Source organism: Trachymyrmex septentrionalis, unplaced genomic scaffold (assembly GCF_001594115.1).
Source record: "Trachymyrmex septentrionalis isolate Tsep2-gDNA-1 unplaced genomic scaffold, Tsep1.0 scaffold210, whole genome shotgun sequence".
Lineage (NCBI taxonomy): Eukaryota > Metazoa > Arthropoda > Insecta > Hymenoptera > Formicidae > Trachymyrmex > Trachymyrmex septentrionalis.
Window position 1 is genome coordinate 23,674 of NW_017305289.1, and position 5,700 is coordinate 29,373.

A 5,700-nucleotide genomic window follows, 5' to 3' on the forward strand; every position below is an offset into this window, starting at 1 on the left:
GTTACAAGACAGAAGGAAAATCAATTTAATTCAAATTCTGATAAATGGATTCTTAATAAATAAATAATTATTTATATTTTATAGGACCATATGTGAGAAACACAATCTATAGAAATCAATATCTTAAGTGGTCTACCTCGATCTTAAGTGCTTGTATTATTCTGTGTGAATTTATACATTACGTAGGTAGTCCTCTAAAATGTGCGCAAAAATGATTTTTCGATTTTCAAACAGAAACTCTGAACTATCGCTGAATTATCTCTGAACTATTAAGATGACACGTCGTTAAAAGTGTCGTAGATAAAAAGTATTCAATAAATATCTTGGAACCTAGTATTAAGATATAATATTGCAAAGATAGTTACGTTATGAACGTTTATAGTCGTTCATAGTCTATAATAATACACAAGAATAAAAAAAATCAGCGAGGAATAAGCAAGCTAATCTAGATCATCTGTGTTTGTTCTGTCAGTCAATACTTGTTAGTTGATGTTTACAAACTTCATCCTCCAATATAAACACCGTACTACTTGCCGACGACCTGGAATTTATGATGACGACGCTGCAGACTGCACTGGCACCATTACTGATCTTCGGGTCGTACACTTTTATTAAAACAGGTTATTACAGTGTAACAACTTATCCCATTGAAAATAATTTTTTTTTCTACAGAATGATGCACAAACTTCTATAAATAGACTGCCGACTTCGTTCTCCATATTTAAAGATAGCACTGGGCATGTTCGTTCGTTTTCACATGTATGAATTACACGGATAATAATATTAGTGTTTTCACATAAATTTATGCGATATTCATAGACAGGACGCATACATATACATATGTGAACTGATTGCGAAACAAGGATAATTCAGAATCAGGTTTATCTCTTTCTATCATATTGAGTCAGCAGTCTAGTTATAAAAGTCTCTGGAATAGTGCGATCTTATAAAAAAAAGGGAAACAAAGAATCTATAAATGTAGAAACGTATGCCACAGCAGCAAAGGAAGTTAAAAATAACCACCTATCTGTAAGAAAAGCAGCAAATGCGTGTAATATTAATTTTATGTCTTTCCAACATCAACTTAACTAATTAAAGAAAAAATTTTTGTAATTATATATTTTTTAAATTTTACATTATAAAATAATCCTTTGAAGTATTTCATGTTTGATTTCATTGTAATCTTAAATTTGCTTATATATATATTTTTTTTGTGATATTGTAACAACTTGCCACATAGTGGAGTAAGTTGCAATTTACCTTTATAATAGAAAAGTTTAATTTTAATACATAGATACAAATCAGAAAAAAATTGATATATAAGAGATATATCATTGATATAGACTTATATAATTGATAGATAGATTGATAGAAGACTTATATAATTGATATAAAGATGTACTTGAAACAATACATAGGTATTCATTAATTTAAATGTATACATTAATACGAAAAAAATTACTAATTAAAAATTGTAACAACTTTGTGTGTATGCCTTTTAAATCACACATCTCAAAGGAATGAAACGTTCACTACATCGTGCATTCTGTGTAATTCTCAAAGCGCAAAACTAAAATCATATCATATACAAGTGTAGCAAAAAAGTTTATTTCGATTTTTTGTATTTATTCATATAAAATATAAAAACTTTCTGTAGGTCTAGATTTATGCTCGTGAAGAATTTTAATTAACTTGACAAAAGCTACAAATTAAATATTAAAATTTGAAGCAATTTGACCGAAACTCGTTTTTCATAAGATTTGTGCGGAGTTCTTTATAAAAAGTTTTTGGATAAATTAATTTTTATATTTATATCATTATTTGCTCTAATCAAAAACTGTTCAATAAAATTAATATTCGTGTTTATATTACTCTCCCAAATTCTTTCAACATAACATTCTTACATCTTATGTTTCGACTACTAATCTTTCTTATAATTCTTTTATATACCACATTTTCTGTACATATTGCAATAACAATTTTTATTCAAATATAATTCTTTTTATGTCTCATAATCAATTAATATGATTCTTTAAAGGAATTGAAAATGTGTTTGCGTGAACTTTCCTTAGTTGATGACACAATGGAAGCAATCGGTTCGCAAAAGAAATATCAACGCATGCGTAAATGGATAATTCGAATAACAATTGGATATATTGTATACATGTTTTTCAAAGTTACACTATTTTCTTTGATATTGAAATTTTATACTGATAGGAATGACATAAATTTTTCTGTTATTCTATTCTGTTAATAAATTATCCTTGGGTTAGTATATATGTAAACATCTATTTTGGAAGCTATTTTTTATTTACAGTGTGCGTCAAAATGTTTACAATCTGTATGAAATATTTAAAGATTTTTTAAACTATTTAAGTACTATAATTTTATATAACAATTTGTCAGTATTGGCATTGAAATTATAAAAAATGTATACATGATAACCTAAATGAAAAAATGATAAAAGTTTATTCTATTATACACATATATAATAAATATAAAATACAAAACATAAAAAATCAATAACAAAGTTCTGACTTTGATTATTTATTAACATAATGATAATATAATCGATATGTACAATATATCGCAATTTTATGAAAAACATAACTAAATTTCTTTCATTCAATTCAGATATGTAAGCTTTAGAATTCATCAAGTCATTGATCGTTAACATGTGCTCTATCCTGGTCTTTTCGAAAATAATGCAAACTATAGAAAACAAAACAGATCCAATTTAGAGTGTCAACGAATAATCGATGCTGAGGATCGCAAGTAATATATATGGATTATAATGTAATCTTTTTTTAAATATTACACATATGTACATGTATAATGTATGGGAAGGATCCCGTTTGTCTACAAATCGATTGTCTACAGTTCGATTGTCTACATGCACTTTTGCACACAAATAAAAATTTTAGAAACGGAGTTGCTTTTGCCTACATGTATTATTGCTTACATGTATTATTACCTACAAGTATTATTGCAAACGATACTATAGGCAATCGATTTGTAGGCAAAAGTAATCATCTCTAATGTATGTTTGTAAGTGTACAGTGTGCATCATTTTAACTTTTACATTGTAATATCTCAAAAAAGTATAAAATATTTAAATAAGTGTTTTCTAAAGTGCAACAGTGGTTGGCAATGGTTGCAACAGTGGTGGAGATGTTTAAAAATGCATTTTACAGCTTGAAATTTCTATTTTTCAGATTGGTACTGAAAGATTCTTTGATTTGCGAGCGTTTTCAGAAGGACTTCTTTTGGACAACGATTAGTTTTCTTCTAATTATTTATAATTAAGTGGACAAAGGTATATCGGATAAAACTGGTTTAATTCAATAAAGAATATGATCAATCAATACAACGATCTTATCATTTCTATGATCGGAACAAAAAAGTCAACAGCGCGCTTTTATAAACAGCCGTCGTTAAAAAGTATTGAGTGCATCGAGATGGCAACGAGTTTAAGAGTAGCGCCGAATAGCGCAAGTGGCGCATCAGTCGCGGTATGAGATTATCGATATTTCTTACAGTACTTTAAATACTGATATTTTATGGAATTACACAAACATAAATGAAAATGCATCAAATCTTAAAATATTTAACGAAATTTACAGATTTCCACGGCGCGAATTAAAAATTGCATGAAACTCTTTCGAATTCTGTAAACCGCATTTGTGTGCAATTTTTTGAATAAACTGACATGGCAGAATCGACAGCGATTAAAAGCGATGCTTGCGATATATCGCCATAATCGCGTCATTGAGGCTGTGTTCGCTTTAAGCATCATTTCATCCTGTTTAGTAAATATTAAACAAGGACAATTTGATGCTTACAAGCGTTGTGAGCGACAAAGCGAACGCAGCCTAAGCATGAGAATATGACCTTAGCGCCGTTTCCGTTCATCACATTACACCACGCATATCGGCCACGTGCCAGTCGTTCCGCGTTCGTTTGATCCTTTCGGCTGATTTTCGCGAATAGTTCTACAACAAAACATCAGCAAATGATGTAACAGGATGTCACCGATCTATTTTGCTTAATTTACTCGATGCCGTGACGCAGTATATATTTCCGTGGCGTTCGTGTATGTACATGAATCAGTGCCGTTGAGAAGAAGACCGGTAAACAGAACATACACCAGGAATCCGGCTCTGCCAGGTCGACGGACAACTGGGTGGGTCGGGATCGTACGCTTCCGGAGTGCGCCAGACGGCACATACTGCTTAGGGATGACGTAACTCGACGGAAAGAGACACGCTTGGGCGACCCAAGGTTTCGAGGTTATGTCCGTCGTAGGCACCGTGAGACGGTAGCGAACGCTCGTCGTCGCCGTCGCGACGAGTTCCTGTGGAAAACGTCGTTGTCGTCGTCGTCGTCATCTCGTTGTTTTATCTGCTCTCGGCCATATACATGTTTACACATACCGTCTATACGGATTATTGCGTGTTCTGACGAGATTAAGGTAAATATGCGTCGCTTCTCGGCGTGATACATTGTTGCGTTATACAACATAATTATTAGTAATTATGTCTGTGTAAAGTGAAGATAAAGAGCTTTTTGTCTAGTAAGTTATGGTGTAGAACTACAATAACATGATCAACTGTTTTAAATTAGGAAGGACAAATTTTAACTCTGTTCTACTTTATAACATGTCCTAAATTTTGTCTTAAATTAAGGATATGATTATTTCTGTTTTAAGTATGAAAATAATAAATGTGAAATAATAAAAGGGAGAATAAGAAGTATGAAATAAATTTTCAACATTTAAAAAGTTTTGACTTTTTTTATTTAAAAATTCGGATATATTCATAAAATACATTTAGCAGAAAAAGTTAAAAAAAAATGTGATTTCTGGTGTGTAACTTGATATAATTTCTGTTGTAATCTTATATAACGCATTATTTTAATCAGCATTATAAAAGCAACCATATATTAAAAGCTTTGTCAATTTGACAGAAGTTGGTTTTTTTTGTAAGAATATAGAGAAGGTCCTTTATTTAAATATATATAGATATATTATTTCAACATCAAATTTGGAAATAGTAGACATAAATAGACTCTCTTAGTTGAGTTATTCATACAGTTTTATTTCTATGTAACTTATTGTGTATTACTAGAATATATTCATGATTTCATTGGTCATATATACACACTTAGTAAATTTTTTCACTTCTGTAATTTTTACCTTGTTTTAAGATACGCAATTAACTCCCTGTAATTAGAGATTACTTTTTTATAGATACCTGAGATTTTTATTAGGTTTAATTTTTATTTGTGCTACATTCACATATTATAATAGCTTTCCATTTATACCAAAACTTAGATAATTTGACTCAGATAATTCTCATTTATGATGTCATAATTTAGTTGAATACACATTTCTTTTCATTCCAACAAGTAAGATTCAACAGAGTTTTTACCTACAATATGCAAAAGCTTGAGATACATTGAACTTTACTGAGTTTTGTTAACTTACATTAAAAGTGGAGTTTATAAACCTGTATTGTTATGCAATAACTTTGTCATCAGAATAAACAAGTAATGACATCATGTTGAGTATAAAATACTCACATAACTTTGAGACTTAGTCATCACTTGTGAAGAGAAACTTGTATCAAACTGATATAGCTGTTATCAAATGTAAAATGGACATAATTATAAGTAATAATGTCCAAGAGAAAAACATGTTGC

The 5,700-nt window shown here is 30.1% G+C and overlaps 1 protein-coding gene across 1 annotated transcript in view; it reads left to right on the forward strand.

Annotated features, from left to right (window-relative positions):
• Positions 1 to 3,903: 3,903 nt before the first annotated feature.
• LOC108748117 (vacuolar protein sorting-associated protein 13C) overlaps positions 3,904 to 5,700 on the forward strand; it is a 27,678-nt gene continuing 25,881 nt past the window's right edge. The window contains exon 1 of the mRNA XM_018486127.1: positions 3,904 to 4,471. The gene's annotated coding sequence lies outside the window, so the exon portion shown is untranslated. The remainder of the gene's footprint in view (positions 4,472 to 5,700) is intronic.